At 39.6% G+C, this 26,331-nt stretch overlaps 1 long non-coding RNA gene and 1 pseudogene across 2 annotated transcripts in view; both read left to right on the top strand.

Annotated features, from left to right (window-relative positions):
• Window positions 1–26,331, top strand: part of LOC307108646 — a 117,192-nt gene that overhangs the window by 34,935 nt on the left and 55,926 nt on the right. The window contains exon 3 of the long non-coding RNA XR_013814327.1: window positions 23,859–23,954. This is a non-coding gene — a long non-coding RNA (uncharacterized lncRNA). The remainder of the gene's footprint in view (window positions 1–23,858; window positions 23,955–26,331) is intronic.
• LOC307107932 (homeobox protein OTX2-like) lies at window positions 11,565–12,458 on the top strand (annotated as a pseudogene). The gene has a single exon. The product of its transcript is annotated as a homeobox protein OTX2-like (transcript).

Genomic DNA, 26,331 nt, shown 5'->3' with positions numbered 1-26,331 from the left:
AAAAAAGTATGATGATTCTGAGAGGGAAAGGGGATGGGGGAGTATAAGAGAGTAAAGGAGGGATAAATAGTGATGGAAAGAGACTTGAATTTGGATAGTGGACACACAATACATTATCTAAATAATGTATTACAGAATTGTACACTTGAAACCTATATGATCTTATTAACCAACTAGGGGCCCAGTGCACAAATTCATGCACCTTGAAAGGAACTGTGGGCTGAGAGTCTGGGGTGGGCACAGGGGTGGGTCTTGGCCCACCCTTTGCGCCCCCGCCCAGCCCCTCCTGCCGCAGCCTTCTGTCACCTGTCTGCTAGCAGCCCCCACTCCCACATGCTGATGGCACCGTCCCCACTCACACCCGCTGAAGGCACGAAGCGATTGGGACCGGTGCCAACAGGGGGTGCAAGCACCAGGCGGGACTGTGGTGTGTGGGAGCAAAGAATTTTCAGTAACTACCAGAGGCTCACCTGATGACAGCAACTGGCGCCCCGCCTTGGTCTGGTGCCCCCACTCGCCTGCTCCACCATCCCACCGTGGCTGATGTCTGCCATGTTCCATGCATGTCCCCTGGTGGTCAGTGCACGTCATAGCGACCAGTTGTTCTGTTGTTCCGGTTGTTCCGCCATTTGGTATATTTGCATATTAGCCTTTTATTATATAGGATGTTACCTCAATAAATTCAATAAAAAGTAAAAAATAAATAAATTTATCACCACATTTGCCTAAAAAAGGCAACAAAATCCAATGCTAAACAATGTAACATCCACAATAACCAGCAAATAAACAAAAACTCTTACACATGCCAAAATCAAGAGATAGTATACTCTACACTCTTTATTGTATATATGTTATAACTCAATAAAATAGTAAAAGGAAGGAAGACAATTGTTTTGGTAAAAATTATTGTTGGAGGAAGCATAGGATAATTCATTGTGTATCAAACTTTCAGGATTATCTGGAAGGCTTGTATTATTAAAGCACAGATTGCTGGACCAACCCCTAGAATTCCTGATTGCTCGGTCATTTTTTGAGCCTGAGAATGTGAATTTCTAGTAAGGTCCCAGGTGCTGCTGCTCCAGGGACCACACTGGAGGATCACTGGGATAGTGGTTAGTTTTAGATTCTAGAGTTATTTAAACCTACTCAGTCATATATGAACCTTGAGATCTTGGTTGCATTTCTTGACCTCTCTAAGCTTTGGTTTCCTTTTTTGTTAAATAGGGACAATTATGGTACCTACATCATATGATTGATGTGAGATTAAATGATGTAATATAGCTAGAATTGGCACATACTAAGTGTGCAATAAAAGTTAGCTACTTTATCATTATTCATACTGTTATATATATTGTTTGCTATTATTATTATCACTAAGAACAAACTAATATTCTCTATATTTATTTTGTGGTCCTACCTTAGCAAGCCTGTAGTAAAATGGTGAAAGTCTTTCTAATCCAAGTCCTTTTTTCTTTTGTTTATACAACTGTCTTCCAAATTATTCCTTTGGGGCTAAAATTTTTCATGCTGGGTTTAAGCCAAAAGATGAGGTTGTTTTTTTTTCAAGGCAAATGAATAGAATCTGTTATGCCTTATTGAGTTACAGGAGGGGGCGGGTTAGAAGAGAGAGAGAGGGAACATGGAGGTAAGAGAGACACATCTACTGGTTGCCTCCATCACGTGCCCGACTGGGGGCTGGGAGCGAACCTGAAACCCAGATACATGCCCTTGACTGGATCAAACCAAGGACCCCAGTGCACCAGCCGACACTCCAACCACCAAGCAACACTGGCCAGGGACAGCTCAATAGCATTTCATTCACTTAACCCCAAAAGGAGATTTTGACTTAGTTTTAAAAGATAAATTTTAACTCTGACACCTGGGTCTCCATGTGGTATAGTAGGTACATCACTGTTCAAAATACCCCCTCCCTATGGAATTTGATGTCAGACCTGGTCAGGTGATCCACTTTGGTCAATGAAACAGGCAAAAATGATATGTGCCATATCTTTAAAAAAAAACACAAAAAAACTTTAAGAGCCTTTTTTCTTTTTTTTTGTACCACAGACTATGTAATGTCCCAGGTGAGGAATTGTTCCTTCAGTTGGGGTCCCATAAGGCAGACAATAAAGTTCAGAGCTGCATGTGGCCAGTGACAGATGAATAGTTTAAGGAAGAAAGAAACCTTTCTTTTGGGGAAACTAAGTCACTGAGATTTTAAGGTTGCTCTTTATTGCAGCATAACTTAAGCTAAGCCAATATAGACAGGTATATATACATTACACACGCACACAGTGATACTCTCCAAAATATGGGGCTTTTGTTGGCCATCGCTAGGGTTCTTGTCTTCTCAAAGTAATTTCAACTGGGAGGGTGAAAGGCAGGGAAAGGTAAGAAAGAGGATGCTGTCGGTAGGTGGAAAAGATCGGATCTCTGAGTCTACCTCCAGATTACTTCTTGCCATTTTTGAGAGCCCATGGTTCATTCAAATTTCACTTAGTAAGCCCTGTGAGAAATTGAATGATTGTACCTATCTGCGTTCCACTAATAGGCCTAGCCCAATACTGAAAATGATATATATTTAATTAATTATGCCTGGACAAATAGATGACTGATAATGGTACTGGCCATAGAAAACTGAGGCATTGTTTTCCCTAAATTGTGATATAGTCATGAAATTAACACCATGCATATTTTCCTAGAGAAAATATTCTAAGAGACTCTTCAGTTAGGGGGTACAAAAAGGGATGGGAAAGGTGGGGAAGGATAATGAAAACTGGATGGTACCAGCCAAGCAATATGGATTAATTGTGTGTTTTGGGGGAAAATAAAAAGATGACAACAAAACATAATAGCTAACATTATTGTTTAACAAAGTGTCAAAATTATCTGGGAACATTTCTAATAATAATGCATGTCACCCAGCTTTAAAGAGGCTAAAGATGATCTGTAGCTCATAAAAAGAACAGGTCTGAAAGGATTAGGCCACATGCTTGGGTTATAATTTCAAAGAATTTTATAAGTCTGTAGAATCCATTAAGTTGACTTTCTTAAAGTCAAAATAGTTAACAATATTTTATAGGTGAGAATTTGAGTATTTATGTTAAATATCTTTTTTGGCTTTTATTTTTTTAAATCATATTTTTAATAACCATGGTTTGGGCTCAGCACGCAACTTACACTATTGTTTAAAAGTCTGAGGTTCAATAAAATCTAACCTGCTTTTTGTCAAGCACCTTTTCCTTCTGATTTTAAAAAAACCATCTGTATTTTAAGGGAAATTTAACCTATGTGTTTTTTATTCATTTAAATTTAAATAATCAAAATGGTGTTTTTTACAGGTTAACTGATGTCAAAGAAGCTTTTTGAGCCTTTTAAAGAAACTTTTATTCTAAAAACAAGAAGCAATGATTTGCCAAGTGTAAATGCATTTCAACACCAAGAGACTTGTATTCATTTGTAACTGCAAACCTCTGGTTTCTATATCTGGCAGGGATAGATCATTCCAGTTCTGTAACGTATTGGGGCCTAGACTCCCCAAAGCTAGCTGGCATTGTGATGAAATAAATGTACTAAGCCTGTAAAAATAAGAAAAATGGTGATGATAGCTAAAACATTTCAAGAAATCATTGGCGCTACAAGAAGCTGTGTAGCTAAATAGAAAGAGTTTTCCTGCATTGGCTACACATTTACTGAGTTTCTGTTATGGATATGGCACTGGGGTGGGGGTAAAGATGCTAAGGTAAACATTTTGGGGGCTCCTTACCCTCAAGTTAAGGAGAGTAACCTCAGAAATTTGCTTTCATTATTTATTAAAATAGAACTCTAAAAAGTCCAATTGAAGGGTATTTTGGTAGAAAAAGAATTGAAATTTGGGTTTTGGAATTTTCAGAGGTGAGGGTAATGTCCTCGGGGAATTAGATTAAGAATGAGAGGGGTAGAGTTTATCAGGCAGATGGTATTGCATTTTCTCTCCTCCACCTTTGTTTTTCCTTAGGTAAATAAGTCACTCAAATGTCAGATGAAATCACAATCATCTGTAAGCTGTTCTGTACTGAAGCTTGGATTACCACTTATTTTAAATCTTCAGATATGTTCTTTAAACCTGGAGTTGACTTAAATGTCAGATGGATAGATTCCTCACTTCTCTCCACCCTGGTTCTCAGTAGCTTCTTTTTCAGGCCTATAAATAGGAATAGCTTCCCCAATATGAATCTTTCAGGGGATAACCAAGGTAGCACTTCACTCTTAGTCTCATTCTCTGGAAATTTGCTCTGGACAGATAATTATCTATTTATTTTACTGTCCCCCTCCTCTTAGAGAGATGGGGAGGAATGAAGGTTAGGGGGAGGAGATAGGAGAAGATTTGCTCCAGAATTTGACCTAATCCAATGCAAAGACAAAACTCCTGAAAAAAGACAAAACTCAAGTTTCATGGCTTCTACCTTGTCTGTGTTGTTTTTTTTAATTTTAAAATTACAGTTGACATTAATATTATTTTTCTGTCATCTTGACTGGAACTCATCCACCAATGTCTTTTTGGACATCAGTGTATACCTAGAGTAAGGTGGTTCTTAGGTAGCTGCTGCTTAGCAAGACATTGTAATGAGCCTCATTTCTTAGACACACTACAACTTTACATATTGTCAAAGAAAAAAAAAGGACAATTTATTGTCTTATATAATTAGGATTGCCACATATAATTGTGCCGGCTGTGCAGTACACATCCTGTGCAATTCTATGGAGGCTCTGTGTGTAAATGAAATGTCCAGGGAAAGATTCCAGATATGCCTGGTTTCAGGTGGTCATATGATGGCATAAGTGATCTCTCAATTTCTCTCTCTCTCCCTCTCCCTCCCTCTCTCTTTCTCTCTCTACACACACACACACACACACACACACACACACACACATCTCCCAATACTTTATTCCCTTTACCCTTAGAGTCACATACATTTGTATCTAAAAAGGGCTAAGGGATGGTTTTATTAGGAAATGAGCTTAAGAACCTCTGCCACTTGTTAGATGAGCATCCCTGAGCACATCATCCCAAAAGAAAAGAATGTACAACTAGTAGCAGAGCATGGTGATCATTATGAAAAATTGAACTTTTGTCCTTTGTCCTTTCCAACCTAGGGCACCATGATGGTTGATACAGTTTCATTAAGAATCCCAGCCAAATTTTCACTGGCCTGGCTTAGGTCATGAGCCTATTCCTGATCCAAATATAAAAGCTGGGAGGCTGGAGTGTTCTCATGGGCAAGGCCCAAGTTTTAGTCAATCCTGAAATTGAGGGGAGATTCAGCCCCACCCTAACCACATTGAGAGTGGAAAGGGATAGTTCCCATAGAGAATCAATGAGAGAAGGCAAAGTGACAAATGTCTATAACTGCCACCTGATATTTTACATTTGTTACTGAGCCAAGTTGTCCCAAAAACCTATTTACATATATCCTTATTCAATTTTACCTGCTTGGTTTTCTACTAGCATTCAAGGATGTTGAGATAAATTTGAATTGTTATTCTGTCAGTTTATAAATAACTTGCATTAAGCTATTGGAGAAGTTGATCATCTATAACTAGGTTACAGTGTAAATATTGAGTAATACCTGACCAAAAATTGTTGTGACACTCAACTGGCTTCATGTTGACATAATTTCATTCAACAATTATTTATCAAATACTAACGAGGTGCCAAACATAAAAATTACATTTATTAATACTCTTGGTTATTATTGTTTAATCAGCTTAAAATCCAGTTACATTTATTATTATCCAGCCCATATTCTTTTTATCTTCTATCCAAGGATATCTCCTGATTCAATTTATGTAGAAATTTTGAATGTGAAATTATGTACCAGAAATTGTGCTAGCATTGGGGCTACAAAGAAGCTTAGAGTGTCGTAGAGAAGAGAGACGTGCAACAAAAAAGATGAAAATAAAGTGTGATAAGAGGGACAATAATCATCTTATTTGGCATACCTACTGCTAAAAAAAAATTGGTCTGTAAACTAACAATGTATTTTACCCTATTAAAACAGGATAGCCCTAGTCTGTTTGGCTCAATGGATACAGCGTTGGCCTGCAAACTGAAGGGTCCCAGGTTTGATTCTGGCCAAGGGCACATACCCGGGTTGCGGGCTCAATCCCCAGTGTGGGTTGTGCAGGAGGCAGCCAATCAATGATTCTCTCTCATCATTGATGTTTCTATCTCTCTCTCCCCCTCCCTCCCTCTCTGAAATCAATAAAAGTATATTTTAAAACAGGATAAATAATGACTGAGGCATCAGGTTTCCTAGTTAATCCAAGTTGAGTTCTAGTGATCCCTGCATCATTTTCCAAATGCTCATACATCATCTGTTTAGCAAACAACTTCAACATTTTGCCAGAAATCAACCTCAGATTGTATATAATTTCTGAAAATTATCTCCTCCATCCTTCTTTTAAAATACCCTTTAGGGCTCTCTCTTATTTTCTATGTCCCCCCCAAAATTAATGCTGGCTTGAAGATCATACCAGCAAGTTCTTTCACTACATTGGAAAATAAAGTATCTTGGACTAGTTACATTTGCTTATCAAAATGGAAAGAGCTATATTCTTTTACTGCTTCTGTTACTTCTAAAGACCACTGGTCATCAAATTAGCATCCTAAGAATCATCTGCAGAGCTTTTTAAAGCATACTTTTCTGGGCCCTTCCTCCAAGTTTCTGATTCAATAGAATGAGTTGGGGCCCAAGAATTTGCATTTTTACCAAGTTCCCAGGTAATGCTGATGCTGCTAGTCCAGTGATCACATTTTGAGAACCACTACTCTATAATGTCTATCTACCACTTTGTTTGGAAATCATTCTTGCCAAGAAAGATAAAAATTAAGAATAAACTAATTCTGCTTTCTCCCTAGAACTTAACAACATCACACCATCTTTTTAAAGTAATGGGACTCTCTCTGAATTCATTCATTTATTTAACAAGTGTTTATTGAGTACCTATTATGTGCCAGGCACTCTAGTAAGCACTAAGGCAAGGGTGGGGAACGTCCAGCCCGTGGGCCATGTAAGGCCCCCCAAATCATTTAGTCTGCCCCTGCCAAGGCATTAGGGGTGAGTTAATAAAATGTTTGACCAAATATAGCCGGCTAATTTTTAAGTTGATAATTTTGTATGGCCTGCAAATGATGTTATAAATATCCAAATGGCCCTTGGCAGAAAAAAGGTTCCCCACCCCTGCACTAAGGCAACAAAGATAAAACAAATTTCCAGCTTGTAGAAAAGCTCCTATGCAGGGAATCTAAAGAGTAAATGGAACCTCTGGGAAGTGCTGTGTTGGGGTTGCTGGGGTCATATTAGGGACTTAAGCAATAACTGTATGTATTATTCTGAGTCCTTTGTATGGGAGGGGCAGCTCCCCCAAAAGAAGGGGCAAAGATTGTTCAGTTACCCAAGACAAGTGATGCTGGGTAGACAAAGCCATACTCTGCTGTGGGAATTGGAAAAGATTCTATAAAAGAGAGGACATTCTATGAATTGTTCTTATAAGTCTTTCGTAAATTTTTTGTTGCAGTAATTTTTATTATATTTATTAATTTATTAGTTTTTGTTTACCTGTCTTTTCCTTTTACATTGAAATCATTAATAATCTTACAAATCTATATTATAAAAGACCAATGGCCGGAACGCCAGGATGACCAAACGACCAGTCGCCAGGAGGTGCATGGAGCACCTCTCAGTCCCTCCCCCTGGCCCGCGAGCTGCTCGTGGCAGCGGGGCTGGGCTCGCGGCTCACGCGGCGAGGCGGGGTTCACGCGGCGTGGTGGCTTGCAGTGGCGAGCTACTCGCTCACGGTGGGTCTGGGGTCCCGCCGGCCGGGCAGGTCTGGGTTTCACGTGATTTTGTGTGCTGGGCCTTTAGTAATTATAATAAAATGACACCTGTATGACCAGGGTCAGGTTACATTTGTAATCTGGGAAGCAAAGACATAAGAAAAGGAAGGGGATTCATAGAAAATTGGTCTGCTCTATCCAGTGTTGTTCTAGAAATCCAAAGTTCAGAGGGAAACTGACTCAGGAACCAAGAAGAGCAATGTCAGAAATTAAGTTCTAGGTGGTACCAAAGAATTTTTCCAGAAAACTATTTTTTATTCTCCAGGTGATTGGCGTTGGGCTTCTGGCTCTACTGGGCCATGTATACTGAAGATGAAGTTCAGCCTTTGACATAATCTCAGGCATCACCTTCTTTTTCTTTTTTAAAAATATATTTTATTGATTTTTTACAGAGAGGAAGAGAGAGGGATAGAGAGTTAGAAACATCGATGAGAGAGAAACATCGATCAGCTGCCTCTTGCACATCCTACTGGGGATGTGCCCGCAACCAAGGTACATGCCCTTGACCAGAATCGAACCTGGGACCCTTGAGTCTGCAGGCCAACGCTCTATCCACTGAGCCAAACCGGTTTCGGCAGGCATCACCTTCTTTATTGGGTGTGAACAAGCCCATAACAAAGTTGGTTGCCTTATAGCTTCTCACCATAGCCTCACCTTCTCACAGGGGTACCCTTAAGGCAGCCTTCTCTCCCACTCAAGAGTAGCAGGAGAAGAGACTATAGAAGAGAGTATTTCCACAGTTTTGTCTTGTACATATTGCCCTTACTTCTAAAGGTATGAAATTCAAGATATTGAAGCCTTCGGCTTCTATAGCACACTTGATCTCTTTCTCTTCGCCACACACATGCACATGCACGCTCACACACACATGAGAATATATACTAAAAACTAAGTTTACTTCTAGATCTAGAAAAGCATTGAGTCTTATCACTCAACAACAAGTATTTATTGAGTATTTACTATATGCCAGGTCCTGTCTAGGTGCTTGGGATCCACCGATGAACAAAATAGACAAAAACAAACAAACAAACAAACAAACAAACAAACAAAAAAAAAACACCTATCTGCTCTGCAAAGCTCACATTCTGATGGAGATGTTATATTCCATGTGAATGAAAGTATCAGATTCTTCTCTCAAATGATACTTAACTGGGAGAGGCAGAGGTAAAATGGGAGGACCACAGGCAACATGGTGTGGACAAGTGGCTTCTGTGAGTGGGAGAGAGGTTAGAAAAGGGATGAGTGAGAGACGTAGATTCAACTACTTTATAATTATGTTTGGGTGAGACCATTTATCCTTTTAACAAAAATGGATAAATTCTATTTAAAAATCTAGGAAGCATACAAGAAGGCAAATTTGATAAATTAAGTAATTCTTTTCCCTCCAAGCAAATCTATTTTTGCTTTTCCTGTTTTAACATTATCTACCCATCAGTCAGTCAGCATTCCATCCTTATAGTTTTACAGTATGGCACTTCCCAGATAAGAATCCCATTCTTTTTATTTTTTTTTTAACATAGTTTTGAGAGCCATCTGGCAGTCAGGCTGTTGAATTGAATTCAAGGATGCTTTCAGATTAGTGCCATGAAACAGGCAATTCACCATATCTCCATAAGGCACATTACTGTCCGCCAGTGAATGATACCTGACAGAAACAGTAAAGAGCAACTTATCTAGCATCTAACAAGCATTGCTTTTCCCAGGATGGGCAGAGAAAGGGATGCTGAAGGGAGACATTGCAGTAAGTCTTATCATCATTGAGTAATCACAATGAGTGTATTGTAAGTCAGTTGGCCCACGCCAACCATTGTAGCTGGAAAACGTATGCTGTGGCACCTGTCCTTGAAGAACTTAGACAGGTGAAATTCCATTTAAAAAGAAATATAATTTAAAAAGTCCAATTCTCTAGAAAGTCCAAAAAGAGAGCACTCTGTAAGTTTATTCCTAGGGAAAGGGAAGTGGTTCCTGCAACCATGTGTGAGACTAGAGTAGATTTCTGTCACCTGACATTGTTGCTGAGTCTTATGGGAACACAGAGCTAGAGCTGTTACCAAACATTCATCATGGTTCTCCTGTTCAGTTATGAGTGTAATCTCTCAGAAATGCTTCGAAAAGTGCTATAGCAGAAAGACCTTGCATAGGACCACACTGTCGCTCAACAGCCCTGTTGGCTGCTATTTTCTACTGGAAATAGATAGAAACCTCTGTGTAAATAAATAATGGTATCCTGAGGCAGAGGAAGACTTTTCTAATCCTTAACAGTGTCCTTTGGGACTTGTTTAGAGATTCATGGAGTCATAAGGTGGGTATCACTGGAAATCAGTTCCAGATTTCCACGGGATTCTGTATTGTGAAAATTGCCACATCAAATGAACAATGAGTTGGTTCACAGCTACTTTGGGGTGGATGGGTGGGAAATGTCATCACAATGGTTGTTTCCCAATTTACAAACCAGTAGGATTTTTTTTTCTTGGAAAATTGGACACATATGTAACTATAACTAGTATGATATTTAGTTTTTCATTTTTTAAGAAGTATGAGTAAATAAATGTCTACTATATACAGCGCTTTGTGTACCTAGTATTAGTGGAGAATGGGTTTGAGCAATGCTGATAGCATTTTATAAAATTATTATTAAAAATCTCTATGGGGTGAACATATAAAACAAATATTCTCCTGAGGTCATAGACTCAACCTAAAATTAAACCCACAGTTAGTCTACTGTGGCTAGAGGTGATCAAAGATTAAGTGGATTTGCTTCACTGGGGGTCCTCAGTTACCACCAAAGCACCTTTCATCTCTGGATTGAGGCCTGTTCCTGTAATGTAACACATTTGGTTCTTTTACACTTTCTCCCCTTCAACCTCAATAGATTCCTGTGGCTTTTGTGTTATATTTTCATAGTTCTGATCAAATAATTATTCCCATCCCTCTTGCTCAGGCTTCTTTGCATCATCTCTTTTGTTGTGGATTTAGACTTGCATGAGCTCCGCTCCTTCTTGACTCCTCCCTGCTAATTCCGCCCAGGAATTATTGTATGGGTGAATAGAAGGTATTGACTGTTCAATGTGTTTTTTGTGTATTGTCAGCTGCTTTATTGCTGCCTTTCTCCAGATTTTGCCACTAAAAAGCATGGAAATGTTCTTTTAAATCACTAGGCTCCTGTCATGTCCCAATGGAATGGATGCCTATGATTGGGTGGATACTATGAGTAACATTGAAAGCTATGTCTAACTTGTGTCAGCAGCAAGGTGGTGAATACAGAAATACCTCCTCAGAGGATACAGAAAAAGCCTCCTCAGAGTGGAACCATTTTCCCAGAAAAAAATAGGCTCACCATTTTCTAGGGTTCAGGGACTTATAATCATGGTGAATGAGCATGAAGTTTAAGATTTCAGAGCAAAGCTCCTTGAGAACAGAACTGACCTCAGCTCCAACTCAGCCTCCACTGTTATTAAAAATAAAAATTGCTAGAGCAGCCCTCATTACGTCTACTTTGCTAGCTGGCTATTTGGAATTTTGAAGGATAATTTAATTTTTTTTATAACCTCCCATGCAGCTGTAAGTTCTACCACTCCAAACCCACCCACCAAGGACCCTGAATCTGTCCACCCCAGTTGAAGCAGGACCTTCTGGCTGGGCGCCCCTGATTTGGGCTGACTTTGTGCCTCCTAGCAACCTTAGCATGATGTCTTATCTTAAGCAACTGCCTTACCCAGTCAGTGGACTGAGTCTGACCACTTTGGGCATGGATTTGCTGCACCCCTCGGTGGGCTACCCGGGGCCCTGGGCTTCTTGTCCCGCAGCCACCCCGCAGAAACAGTGCCGGGAGATGACATCGTGCACCCAGGAGCAGCTAGAAGTGCTGGAAGCACTGTTTGCTAAGACCTGGTACCGAGGTATCTTCATGCGGGAGGAGGTGGCACTAAAAATCAACTTGCCTGAGTCCAGGGTGCAGGTAGTGGTTTAAGAATCAAAGAGCTAAGTGCCACCAACAGCAGCAGCAACAACAGAATGGAGGTCAAAACAAAGTGAGGCCTATAAACAAAAGCTATCTCCAGCTCCGGAAGTGAGTTCAGAGAGTAGAACAAGTGGCCAATTCACTCCCTGCTCTAGCACCGCAGTGCCAGCCATTTCCAGCAGCAGTGCTCCTGTGTCTATCTGGAGCCCAGCCTCCATCTCCTCACTGTCAGATCCCTTGTCCACCTCCTCTTCCTGCATGCAGAGGTCCTATCCAATGACCTATACTCAGGCTTCAGGTTATAGTCAAGGATATGCTGGCTCAACTTGCTACTTTGAGGGCATGGACTATGGATCTTATTTGACCCCTATGTAGCACCAGCTTCCCAGACCAGGGACCACACTCAGCCTTATGGGTACCAATGCAATTACCAGCCATCTCAATCAGTTCCCAGCTTCTCTTTCTACCCAGGGATATGGAGCTTCAAGCTTAGGTTTTAAGTTAACCACTTATTGCTTCGATTGTAAGGACCAAACTGCCTCTTAGAAGCTTAACTTCGATGCTGACTGCTTGGATTATAAAGATCAGACATTCTTGTGGAAATTCCAGGTTTTGTGAAGACCTGTAGAACCTCTTTTTGTGGGTGATTTTTAATTATACTGAGCTGGACATTCCAGTTTTAGCCAGGTATTGGTTAAAAGAGTTAGATGAGATGATACTCAGACTCATCTTCTGATCAATGTTCCAGGAGGCATAGAAGGAAATATGAAGGTCCTTAGAGGGGCCCACTGACCAGCAATCTGAAATGGACAAACCAATCTAAGATCCTGTCATAGTTTTAGATCATTGGTTTTCTTGGTTCTCAAAGTGATCAAAAGCATTCTAGCCATGTGCAACCAAACACCACCAAAATAAGCAAAACTAAATAATGAAGTAAAGGAGGGAAGGACATGGCCTTCTTAAGCAGAGATATTCCAGTGGTTTAGCCAATCCTTGGTTGAATCTTAGGAATGGACTGTGTCTCAAATTCACTCACATTTTATGACCAATTGTTAGTTGGCACTGAAAATTTTTTCAGGACTGTGTGAATTGTGCGACTGATTGTCCTAGATGCACTACTTTATTTAAAAACTAATATTCATAAGGAGCAATATGTAGTTTAAGAGACAATCAGTGTGCGTCTTATATAAATGGTACATCAGTGGTTTTTAATCTGTGCTAGACTTCAAAACTGTGATCTCCTGTTATTGTATGCAACCTTGAACTCCACCTCTACAGGGGTTCTTCTGTGATTAAATAGGTTATAACTATAAGCAAAATTCAAAGCAACCGAATGCTTATCTAAAAAGATTACCTTTGGCTGGAGGAGAGCTGTACTGAAACTTTACAACAAAATGTCTGGACAAGGAGAGTGAGAGAAGAGAAATGAAAGGACACTAATTCATCTGTAATTTACTGTTGGTAAGCCTAGCAGTAAAGATACATTGATCAATTGCTCTGACCCTGATGAATTTATAAACTGAGATCAATGTTAACTGGAAAAGTTATATATGCATAAACTTTTTCTTCCTGGACTTGGCAGATATGTATAATTATATTAAAATAGTTCTAATACACACACACACACACACACACACACACACACACACGTACATGCACACACACAGAAGATTGCATAGCTGTCATTCAAAGAATATTAGAGATCTAAGGTATATTCTCAAAGTACAAGCACAAACTGAGCTCATCCCTGAGGCTATTCCAGTATCCTGTTCTCTGCTAGATGTCCATCAATAGTATCTATTTCTTTCTGAGCATATTTCAGTTTTCAGTCCTTTGAAATATATAGCCATTAATTGGAAAAAGTTGAACATTATGAAAACTTTCTGATATCTTCTTAAACATAAATACAATGTGTATGTATTATATGATCCAATTTTGTCACATGCACACACACACACAACTCAGGGAACAAATAATCTATATATATGAAAGCTTAAGCAACCATTACAACTGAACGACCGGAATGACCGGTCGCTATGATGCACACTGACCACCAGGGAGCAGACACTCAATGCAGAAGCTGTCCCCTGGTGGTCAGTGCACTCCCATAGGGGGAGCACCGCTCAGCCAGAAGCCAGGCTCATGGCTGGTGAGCCAGCTGCGGCGGTAGGCACAGTGGGGCTGAGATGAGCGGGAGTGGCATGGCGTCAGCCCCAGCTCGGGCTCCTCCCTGGCTGCCTGCCACTTTGGCACTGCTACATCCCTTGGGGGATGTTGGCCTGCTGGTTTCTGCCTGATCCCGACAGGCCAGAATCTCCCCTGGGGTCCTGGATTGCGGGAGGGCGCAGGCCAGGGTGAGGGACCCCACCCATTCATGAATCCATGCACCGGGCCTCTAGTGAAATTATATATACCAAACATTAGCTGATAATCTCTAGATGCTGGGATTACAGAAGATTCTTATATTTTTTCTGTATGGTTATCTTTATTTTGACAATGAATGAAAACAATAAGTACTACATATTACAAATTAAACCGCAAGCAATTTGACTTCATACATAGAGGGCCCCCAAGGGGAAAGGCCTTATATTAGAAACAAAGAGAACAAAAAGTTCATGTTATAGTTATATGATTTCAAGAGGAATAACTTAGAAGTTTTCATAATGACTTACTAGTTCTGAAGGTGAAAACAAGTTCTGATAGATTTCAAATTAGTTTAGTTTTCACTGAGACTTTCAATGTCCCCATTCAGTGTTTCAATGTGTGTTTTGTCTATGTCTAACACTATTTCCAGATGGTTTGGGAGGTAAAAAAATTTCTTTAAGGCAGTGTTATCACATTTTATTTTCATATTTGAAAACAAACAATATTTTATTGTGCCCTTCTTTTATACATATATACATGCTCTTCTTTTGATATATTTTTCTACTTCCTCTTATGCCTTTGTGCAAGTTAGATCTTTTTTTTATTTAATGTTTTTTGATCTCTCTCCAAAAGCTTTATGACAGCTGAGTTTTAAGTGGTTGCTTCAGGCTACAGAAGTCAAAGATGAAATTGAATTATGCTTCCAGGCTTGGAATACAAAAATCAAGAAAAATTTCATTCATTATGATTAATTCATCCAGAAGCACAGTGGTAGTATTATGATTATATTGTATCTGGAATTTGGAATATTTTCAGCTGACATTTACATGGTAAAGGAGAAAAAGGAATGGTAAGTCTATGCCTGGCAAACTGCTCCTTAGTAGACAGGCTGCAGGCTGGGGAGAGAGTGAGGAAGAAAGAAAAAAATAAACAAGAGACCAAGGGGAAGAAAAGATGTTATATATATACCATATAGGGGTTTAGATTTTTTTGAGATTCCTCCCATTATTAATTATTTCCTGGGAAATCCCATAATATGTTTGGGATGATAAATGGCTTACAAGTCAGAGTTACCCTCAATACCATTTTTTATATACCTTGATTTGTCATATGTGGTGTTATAGTAAAAATTACTCACAATGATAGTGACATATACAAGTGAATAATTAAAATATTTCAGAAATGCCTGCTAGAGAAGAGACATTGCTAACAAGAATCGCCTACTCAAATCCTTTTATATGGGCTCCTTTTCTTTGTTGTGATAAACTTCAAATGTAGATCACCTGAGATTTATGTTACTATCTAGTGGACAACTGGTATACCAAAGGGACCAGGATCAAAGATGAGACACACCGGGAAAAACAGTGAGAGGAAGAGAAAGAGGAAGAGAGAGGAGTGGGGAATTGGGAGTGAATCCATTAGCCACCACTGTAATAATCTATATATATAAAAGCCTAAGCGACCCAATGACCCAATGACCAGTCGGCCAGTCACTATGATGCACACTGACCACCAGGGGGCAGACACTCGATGCAGGAGCTGCCCCCTGTTGGTCAGTATGCTCCCACAGGGGAAGCGCTGCTCAGCTGACTGTCGGGCACCAGACACCGGGCTCATGGCTGTCGAGCACAGCTGCGGCGGCAGGAGCCTCTCCCGCCTCTGTGGCATCACTACCAAGCTGCAGCGGAGGCAGGCACAGCAGGGCCGGGATGAACAGGAGTGGTGCGGCGGGGGCCCCAGCTAGGGCTCCTCCCTGGCTGCCTGCCACTTCAGCACTGCTACATCCCCTGAGGGGTCCCGGATTATGAGAGGGGATTGCAAGAGGGCACAGGCCAGGCTGAGGGACCCCACTGGTGCACGAATCTGTGCACCGGGCCTCTAGTGCCAAATACTAAACAATCACAAAATCTCTGGCATACAACAATAAGCACATACTTATCACACATCTGTGACTCAGCTCTGCTCTTCTCTAGGCTTACTCATGCATATGCAAATCAGGAGGGAAGTCAGATGCCCCAGCCTGACTGAGATCACCTGGGCTTCTCTTTCCGATGCAGTCTGGATGCTCTGGTCCCCATTTTCCTCGATTAGCTTTTCTCATGGCAAAGACAGAGGCCCAAGAGAGAGCAAGCTCCAATGCACCAACATATTTCAAGCCTAAGTGTCCATGACATGTGTAAGCATCCAGCTGGTCAAAGGAGGTCACATGGCCTGGGCATTGGTGGGCCAGGGGAGTAGGAGACCTTGGAGAGAGTAAAGAACTGTAATTAGTAACACCATCATAACTGGAGGTGCAAGGGGAAGGAAAAGTGAGAATGAGAGAGAGACCTAGAAATAAAGAATTTCTTTCGATCATCCTCAAACCCTGGCCAAGCAAATGAGTAATTCACATTGGTAATAGTTTAAGCCCTTGGTTACTTTGGGGAAGTTGTGGGTCACAATCTCACCTTAGCAGCAACTTTCTTTCCAGTATCTTGACCTGAAGTTTTTCCTGAGCAGTATGAGAGAAAGTTTATATTCTGGGGGCCTGTGACTTTCCATTTGTCATTAAGTTTAAATAACATTGTCATTGTGACAGCTCAGGGGCCTTACAGATGCAAACATCAGATAAGGCAGGTAGGTGTAAGTCAGGCTGCTCTCTGAAATGTGCTGTGCGTAGTGCTATATATGGATGAGGATCCAAAATTACTTCCTATATAAGAAAGCTAGTTAAAGAACACTCTAATTATTAAAGCATATAAAGGAACACTTCCAGAAGACAGGCCGACAGATATGGTCCTATATTCATTTGTGTGATATAATGCAAAGGAAACCCTTTATATTCCTTAAAGAACCTCATTTTCTATACCTGTAAAATTAGATATTTAAAACATGTAGCAAAATTTACCTATATAACTGAAAGATCTATAATTTTGACAAAACCAAGTATGTTTTACTTTTAGGGTTTTACATAAGATTTATGGCATAAGTATTCATTCCAAAAGATAGGGCTTTGAGGCAAGGTTAGGATCAGACCAGTGCACTGGAACAAACAATTGATATATTTTGTTTGCCTCGCACTCTGTCCTTTGGACATCTACTGCTTCTCTACTTTAGGAGTTTCTGGGAAAGGTCAATCATGGGACCATGCCCTCCCATGACTAACACCATGGCTGAAGCAGCCATTTGACCTTAACTGGGGCAATGAGACTCTCTCCCCTGTAAATTTGTATCTCTAGCACTGTACTGATGTCATCAAGAATACAGGAGTAATACAATTTGTCATAAGAATTCAAATTTTACAAGGAATCAAAGAGATTTTCCTATAATAATTTTTGTTTGATATTGATATAGCAAACTGTTTTAATTGAAAAGTTGATTTTAAAATATATTTGGAAGGATAAAAACTAAGAAAAGTCAAGATACCCCTGAAGTACTAGTAGAATAATATATCAATTTATTCTAAAGCAATGATAAAGAAGGTAAAGTAAGTGTTACTTTGGGGAAACCAACAGAACAGAATGGAATATCCAGGTAGAGACTCACATAGAAATGGAAACTTCATGTATAATTGGGCTGGCAATGAGGACCAGTGAGGAAAGAGTGGGCTGGTCTCTTTGATATGCTGATAAAACTAGTTATGGAAAGAAAAAAAAGCCTATTGCACTTTATTGTCACACACACACAATTCAAAATGGTTTAGTGATGTAGCTATGAATGGCAAAACTTCCAAATTTTAAGACTTTGTGAAGAAAATATAGCTTTAAGGCTTTTGGGTAGGGTTACATAGGGAAGACATTCTTAAACAAGAAAACAAACAAAACAACTAAAGACTGGCCTTGTCTTTGACTGCAGTTAGTTCCTGAAAGACAAAGTTACAGTCAGATAAAAGTCAGATGCCTCTGAGATTGGTCCGTCCTGATGCCGTGCATATGGCCACAGAGTCACATCCAAATGATTGGGACATAAAAGGAACACAGAGTTATGAACTAACAGGTGTTATGTAGAGCAGGTGTGAGAGTGACCAGGTGAGTGGCACATAAGGAAGATCTTTTAGCATTCTAGAAGAAAGCAGGAGGGATGGGCGGATAAAATTGAACGCAGATTCTCAGCACATCCGATCTCATTGTAATGTCTTATCATTTCCATTTTCTATTAGGTTATCCATAGTGATAGGGTTTTATTGCTTTACTTACTATAAATTCTATTAAATGAAAACCTTTGTAGAAGACATAATATCTCTAGTCCCCATATATGCATGTAAAACACAAGACAGTATTGATTTTTTAAAAATCACTGAGAGTTTATATTTTAATATAAGTTGTTTTCAAATGTAATAGACTTATCAAAAGACTATTGATATGGTAAAGGCCTAGGGGGGAAAATGGTGAACGATTCTTTCCCAGGAATTAAAGGACTGTTAAAATTGGGATGGAGGTAAAACATAGAAATTGAGAAATAAAATGATCAAGTTCTCAGCTAGAATTCATAAGCCAGAATAGCAAAAACCAAGTATTTGAAGTGGAAAAAATCCTCATTTTTATACTACAGCAAAAATTCTTCTGAAGAGAAAGAGACAATTTTAATAAAATGGAGGTCTATCATAATATCAGTTTAGAAATGGGATAACTGATAAAACAATGTTAGCATTTTTTAAATGTGTTTCTTACCTTTGAACAAGAATAGGTATTTTACTTTTATTTAACATTTTTAAGAAGTTGGGGGAGAACGTTCTATAAGATTTCTTGACATATTAAATAAAAATCTCTTGAGAGGAGGCATCTAATAACTTTAGCCAATGGTTACAGTGATTAGTGTTGAGACCTTGGACAAATCCCCAAACTTTCTTACATTTTTATTGTCTTGTCTGGAAAATGAGGGCATTGTACTAAATGATATTGAAAACAAAGCTAAAAATCCAGACAAGCAGAAAAGCAGGTGTTGAGCCCCAGGAAAGTCCCAGACTCTGAGTATAATAGGAGGCCAGAGAGGAAATGTTAACAAGAGCTCGACAGAGATCCACTCTTAAGAGAGGCGGATATTGAGCAAGCTAAAAAGATAGGCAGCATCCAAGACAGGAAAACATTTACTAAAGTTAGTGGAGACCGAGGTGGAGACTGAATCACCTGAACAAGGTAAAACTCCAGGTTACAGGGCAGGGGCCTAAGAACTAGGCTGCTTTCCCTGAAATGATACATAGGCTGCTGAGTGTGGAGTCAGTGCTCCTTACAGTCTAAAAGTGGTGTTTGGGATTAGGAGAGCCTAGTCTTGGAGATGTGGGCAAGGAACTCTAGAGGAAGGTGAGAATGGAAACTGAGGAATCAGAACCCAGCCAAATAGCACTGTGGTTTTCAAGGCAGTAAGCTTCTCTCTGAAAAATAAGCAACAGAAGAAGAGAGATTTCATTAGCACTTTCATGGAACCAGAAAACACAGTCCTAGATAGGCTGCATGGCTGTCAGCCCAGAAACTTCACTCTAACTCATTTGGAAAATCGTGTTTGTCAACAGGAAATTAAAAGGCCTTTAATGGTAGTTGCTTAAATGCCATCTCACATTTTCACCACAGCCTCCTTTCCTGGAGAGAAAATTTCGAATTTGTCATTATTATCATCTCTTAGAAGTGGCTCAGGGCAGTTGTTGTATGAAACATAAACCAAAGCACAACAATCGACTTCCGAATGGGATGCCAGTACTGTGTACACGGAAGCAGCATGTAAACCACAAAAGGAGGCGGGTAGCAGCATATTTGTCAGATGGCCAATAAAAGACAATGTCTAAATTCCCATAATGAGATCAGCCTTTGGAATATTTTATGTTTTTGAAATCAGACCTGGGGTTTTCTGGAATGATGAACAGTAACACCCGAAGCAGCAAAATCTTAATCAGTACCACTTTGAAATTTGTAACTGAAAATTAATCCGGTCGCCCTGTTGAGGCTAAGAACATGATTATGTGATAGTGTAGCTCATTTCACACATAGAAAAATCCCTGGGAAGTTAAGGGTCCTGTTGAGCCATTTGTATTTTAAAATTGTTTATTTAGATTCAACTTTTCTATACTTGGTTTATATGCCATTGCTACTATGTGAGTTAATTTCTATATCCTCCTGCCTGGTTTTCAATACAATATAGTGGAGGGGAAAGAATGTTGGATTGTATCTCATCTTTGCTGTGCACTTGCTGAGAGCCACTGAGTCAGGCTTCTGAACTTTCTGAGACTCTTTCCCTTCTATAAGTAAAGATGATCGTGCCCATGCCCACTTCATGGTATGACCAGTCTTGTCATGAGGAATAATCAGAGGGAAACAGAATGCAAGGCCTGGTACTCCTCAAATGTTAGTTTCCTTTGTCTACAATTGGCCCCACCCTACCTACTTAACTATGTTTCCTACTCACTTAAACCTACAACTTTCACTCCAGTGGCTCCATGCACCTTACCTAATTTTTACTCATCTTCTAAATCTGTAATATATTTACCCAGCCGTTGTAGCAACATACTTACCTTTGAACATTGACCTATGAACCAGGAGGTCACGATTTGATTCCTGATCAGGACACATGCCCAGGTTGCAGACTCAATCCCCAGTATGGGGTGTGCAGGAGGCAGCCGATCAATGATTCTCTCCATCATTGATGTTTCTATCTCTTTCTCCCTCTCCCTTCCTCTCTAAAATCAATAAAATATATTTAAAATATAAAAGGTAAATATGTCTACACATAAGCATCAACAAAATGGAAATGGATCATGTTATTTTGTTTTACTCCTACTTCTTACATCTCTTCTTGGCTACATATTTAGTAGTTAGTCATTCTTAACTTGTAGGTATCATGGCTAATGCATAAAAGAGTCCTACTGAAGTTCATTTATATAACATTTATTTTCAATTCTACAAATATTTATTGTTTACTTACTATGCAGAGGATATAAAGTTGAGAAAAATCAATCTTTTCCCTCATGGGCTTATTATTCCCTAAGGAAGAAATTTGAGTGATGATGCGTGTTGGATTTTTTTAGTCAGCTAAGATAGTTAATATGAAGTATCCTGCTTCTCTATATTTGGTGAAATTCAGGCTATAGATAGTCTTCATCTTTCTGGACGGTAAGATGAAACGATGTAGTCACTGCTTTAAATAATATGGTATGTGATTAATTTTAAACCAGATGCAATAATTTTCATCTAGGCTTATTTAAAATTCATTTTAAGGCAAAAATGTTTTTTTTTGTTTTTCAACAAATTATGGCTTGATAGTTTGATTCATTAGGAGTTAAGCAAAGGGCTTACTGGTAAGGAGACTTAACTGGAACACAATCTCAAAAGATTAGTTACATTTATCAATCAAATGAAAATTATGTTTAAGTGTTGGAATACCTGTCAATCCATGTAATTCTTGACCTCAGTCAATGGAAGGTAAATCTGGTTAACTTATGTTTGAATGTATTTTGCCAGTTCTGTTCACATGGTTTATAACTGAACTCAAAGCTAGTACTTTTGTTTATTAATTCTAAGCTGGAAGCCAATTCTGTCCTCTAATACAGTGGTCGGCAAACTCATTAGTCAACAGAGCCAAATATCAACAGTACAATGACTGAAATTTCTTTTGAGAGCCAAATTTTTTAAACTTAAACTATATAGGTAGGCACATTGTTATTAACTTAATTAGGGTACTTGTAAGCTGGCCTTTGCTAAAAACTCAAGGGGCCAAAGAGCCGCATGTGGCTCGCAAGCCGCAGTTTGCCGACCACTGCTCTAATAGAACATTCTTCTAGCGCACTATTTTATTTTCTTAGAATGACATACTTCCTGGAGATATTTAGTGTGGACAGATGTGGTAGGGAATTTTTATTAATTTCTTCTAATACCCTCCTTGTGTTAGAGAAAGTGGCTTGTGGGTGATGGTCTTAGGCCCTTCCAGTGGCCCATCTATCTGAGAACCTGCTGAGCGTGATCACAGATCACAAGTTTGGGCGTGAGTTTTCCCAAGCTGGCTGCAGAGACAACTTGTCTGGGCTCCAAGTGAACAGCGACAGCCCACAGAGAATATGTGTTTACCCAGACCTTTTCCATGGTTTACTTCTAAAAATTGGTTCAACCGCATGGGAATCTAGTTAGACTCTTCGAATTATAATCTTTGACTGGCACGTAACCCAAACTATTTTTATAGGATTTGGAAATCAGATTGGAGCTTTAAAAATTAGGGGAAATAGTAAGAGTCCAACTCTAAAGCTATTTCAAGTGTATCCACAATCCACCTTTGAAATCATGGGTCCCATCACCAAATCATCATGTTCACTAAATGCAACAATAGGAAGCAGAATTTTAGTGAGACGTAGTAAAAGATAATTTTTCAGTCCTGTGCATCTCACTTGGGAGATAAATGTATGTGAAAACTTACTTAGTGCATGATCCCTATTTAACTAGACATATTCCATCTAGATACTTAGGAGAATGAATTTTTGTACCATAAGGTCGATTTTATATTATGCACGTGTGGTATTTCATCCATGAACAAAGATCAGGTTATGGTTGATAAATTGAAGTGTAAGGTTGATAAATAAACTCTACCTTTAGGAATCTCCAAGCTATTATATCTGCATTTTTTAGTGCAAGAAAGGAATAATTAAGATTGATGCTTTATTTGAAAATGCATTGTTTTTCTTGTTCAGAATAAACCAGTTGCTAATAGAAAGAAAAAGCTTATCCATAGTCGAAAGCTAGCAAACAGCTTACTATGCCATGAAGAACTTGCCTTTTCTAGCTCTCACATTCAGTAGCTGAATGCAGATCATTGCCATAAAGAAGTATTTACCAATTTTAAAAGGTCTTGGCCCATCATAGCTAGTGTTAGATTTGGAATATAGCTTTTGTTGCCAAGGTGACAAACACTTATAAATATAACACATCTTCTAATGTGCTTTTAACTTGTTATTTTTATGGCTTTTAAATCAGATACCATTAGCAAATATATTAGGTAATTTAGCTGAAAGACCATTTTCCTCTAACACTTTTTGTTACATTTCCCCAGGTATTTCAGTAAATGTCTGTTGTGACATTCTACTCCTGCTAGGCTTCCAATGTAAGGGGATACATAAAGTACATCTGGTAAAGATTAACATACATTACCCTGCCTTTTTTGTATTGATCACTGAAAAAAATGTATAAAAGAGAGTTAAATTTGTAGTCTCCTTGAAGAGTAATCATTGTTTCCATTGTTATTTTGGGGTCCATACCCCCTCCTCACTCCAAATAACAACCTGGCTTTAAATTTCAATACCCAGAGGAAAGGGTTTGGAGGACAGCATAATAACTATATATTAATACTTCCCCAAACCTTTACACCTAAATGCTTTCCCTTAGACATCAAAAAAGAAGGCTATGGGGGAAATAATTACAATAGACCATCTGGAGCCCTAGTATTTCCATGAGTCTTAGTTTATTGTTCCAAACAATAAACCAAACAGCCCAGGCAGGGAAGGAATTAGCTCTAAATGTATTCAATGGATTTTGAAATGAAGGCCTGTGAGGTGGACATATTTGTCACAGCAAAGATAAAATCAGATGGGAGATACTTAGTTTAAGCTCAAATTCGCATTTATTGTTACCTTGTCAAGAACTCTTCTTAGAAGATTGTCCATTCATTCATTTATTCTTTTTCTTTCATTCATTCAACCAACAGGCATTTAAGCAGCATCAGTCATGTTCCAAGCACTGGAAATACACAGATGAGCAAGTCCCAGACCTCAAGAAGAATATAACTTCAGGAAAGAGGCAGGTAAAGAAATGAAGTATTACAACACACTGAAAAATGCTAAGGTAGAGATTACACCAAATCGAGGTCAGAGACAAATCCCTAGAAAAGGAAACCCTGCAAATTGTTTTTTAGAAAATCATGATGGAAAAGAGGAGCATATATTTAAATAGCAAAACACTTGATAATTAATATTTTATATGCTAAGTCCAAAATTGCTATATCTTTACTGTATGATCCTGAATGTCCCTCTGTGCCTCAGTTACTCTCATGTAATGCGGATAATTATCCTTGCCACCCGCATAGCTCATTGAAGATTGTTGATAGGAATAATGGGATATGGGTGGTGAAGCTCTTTGAATTCTTTGGAAAAGAAAGATGCAGTGTAAACACACAGCATCCTTATTATTCCAAGGGGTAGCATTTTGGATAATTACCGTATAATGCTGGACTTTTGTGTGTGTGTGGTTTGTTTCTTTATAGAAAGGTAAGTGCTAATGTTGAGTTTCTCTAATAACTTTGGAAGCAATTTTAATCCAGCAGACAAAACATAATAATCTTTAGAGTAAGTTAAATCCCTTTGTATTTGAGTAGATTTTGTTATTTACCAAGGTCTTAGGCAATTTTACCACAATCATGCAAAGCAGTGCCCAGCAAGCCCAGGTCTCTCAGTGAGAATCTGAAAGGCACTGTTGCGGACAGGCCAAAAACTTTCTTACAACCGACACAGTTCTGTGTGTGTGTGGTGTGTGTGTGTGTGTGTGTGTGTGTGTGTGTGTGTGTGCGCGCGCACGCCTGAGCCTCGGGCTTGCCAGAAAGAGCTGGGAACGAGCTGAGACTGGCTAGCATACCTGAGGCAGCTGTTACACACATTGTGGCGCCTGGATTCTTCTCTCAGACTCCAGGCTGGCTCCCCTTCTCCTCCCCTTCCCCCCGCCCCCTTCCCCCCTCACCCCCCACCTCCTCTTTTTCCTCCTTTTCATAGTCTCTAACTCTGGGTCTCTCATTGTCTTTCTTCCTCCTGTGGCTGCTGAGAGACTCCCATGGCCTGAGACTGTGCCCTAGTCCTGCTGCCAGTCATTCTGAGAGTGTCTGGCTGGAGGAAGAACCCACACTGGTTAGAGCTTGAAGTCTCAGAGAAAAAGGACCCTCAGCAGCCTTATCTGCTTCATTTTTCCTTTCATCCATTCATTCTTTCTATGTTCCTCCTTCCCACTTTCCCTTCCTCCCTTACCCCTGTCCTTTCCTTCCCCTCCTCCTCCTCCTCCTCCTCCTCCTCCTCCTCCTCCTTCTCCTCCTCCTTCTCCTCCTCCTCCTCCTCCTCCTCCTTCTCCTCCTCCTCCTCCTTCTCCTCCTTCTTGTTCTTACCCCCACCCCACCCCCTCACTGTCTCTCATTCTCACCTTGATTTTTGTGCTGGAGATTAGCTATGAATTACATGGCAGCCAAGGAAACTGACAGTTCAAGGCAGATCTGCTCTTAGGTCCTGAAACTTGCTTTGGGCTATCTTAACCAGACGTTACTTATCAACTTTCCCTGGGATTTGCCAAGGCAGTCCAGCCATTCATTAATAAAGGAGGCAGGCTGCATTAAGAAGTCTGTATTAATCCCTCTCCTCCCCCTAGAAGTAGTGCTGCTCAGAAAGCTTCCTCCAGGAGATACCAAAGAGCAGTGCGGTTACATAATAAATAGCCAAATAGCTGCAAGAATTTTTAAAAAGCTACTCAAGAAACCTTCCTTAGTTTCATATGGTGTCTCGTGATTTGAGGCTGCCACTGGACTTGGACAGAACTAGTATAGCCAACCAGAATGAATTTTCCTAGGGAAAAATGCCAATGCTAAATGAGCATGGGAAAGGCAAAGAACACTAGACCCCTGGAGGCCCCAGGGCCCTTGACAAGGGTAGAAGGTATGTATCACCAATAGAAAGACCAATGATATTAATCCTAAGCGATGGTCTCTGGTTACATTTCATGGACTTGGGACCAACCCACTGACAGAAAAGAGCAATTACTTATAGTCATATATTTTTTTAATTTGACAAAGATCCCAATCATGGTAGATTAGGTAAATTTAATATCTCAATTAATAAGCCTTCTACAATAGTAACATGTCAACTTTGGTTCAAGAAATCCACTCCAGTTGATAGTCATTCAGGAAATGTCTTTCATGCCCACATATTAAATTTAATCTGCCACCCCTGTTTTATAAGACTTTGTATTCATCTGCTGAAGAAAAGATGCTTATTTTATCATTCCAACTTAACAGCTTGCTTAGCAAAGCTGATAGGTAGGAGTTTAGAAGATATTCATTGAATGCCTATTTTGTATGTTTACAAAAGAGGTAGATTTAAGGGAGTTACCCAAAAGCAATATGTTTTTTGTCCCACTGTTATCCTATT

This window comes from Cnephaeus nilssonii (assembly GCF_951640355.1).
Source record: "Cnephaeus nilssonii genome assembly, chromosome: 12".
Lineage (NCBI taxonomy): Eukaryota > Metazoa > Chordata > Mammalia > Chiroptera > Vespertilionidae > Cnephaeus > Cnephaeus nilssonii.
This window is presented reverse-complemented; position numbering and strand designations above follow the sequence as displayed.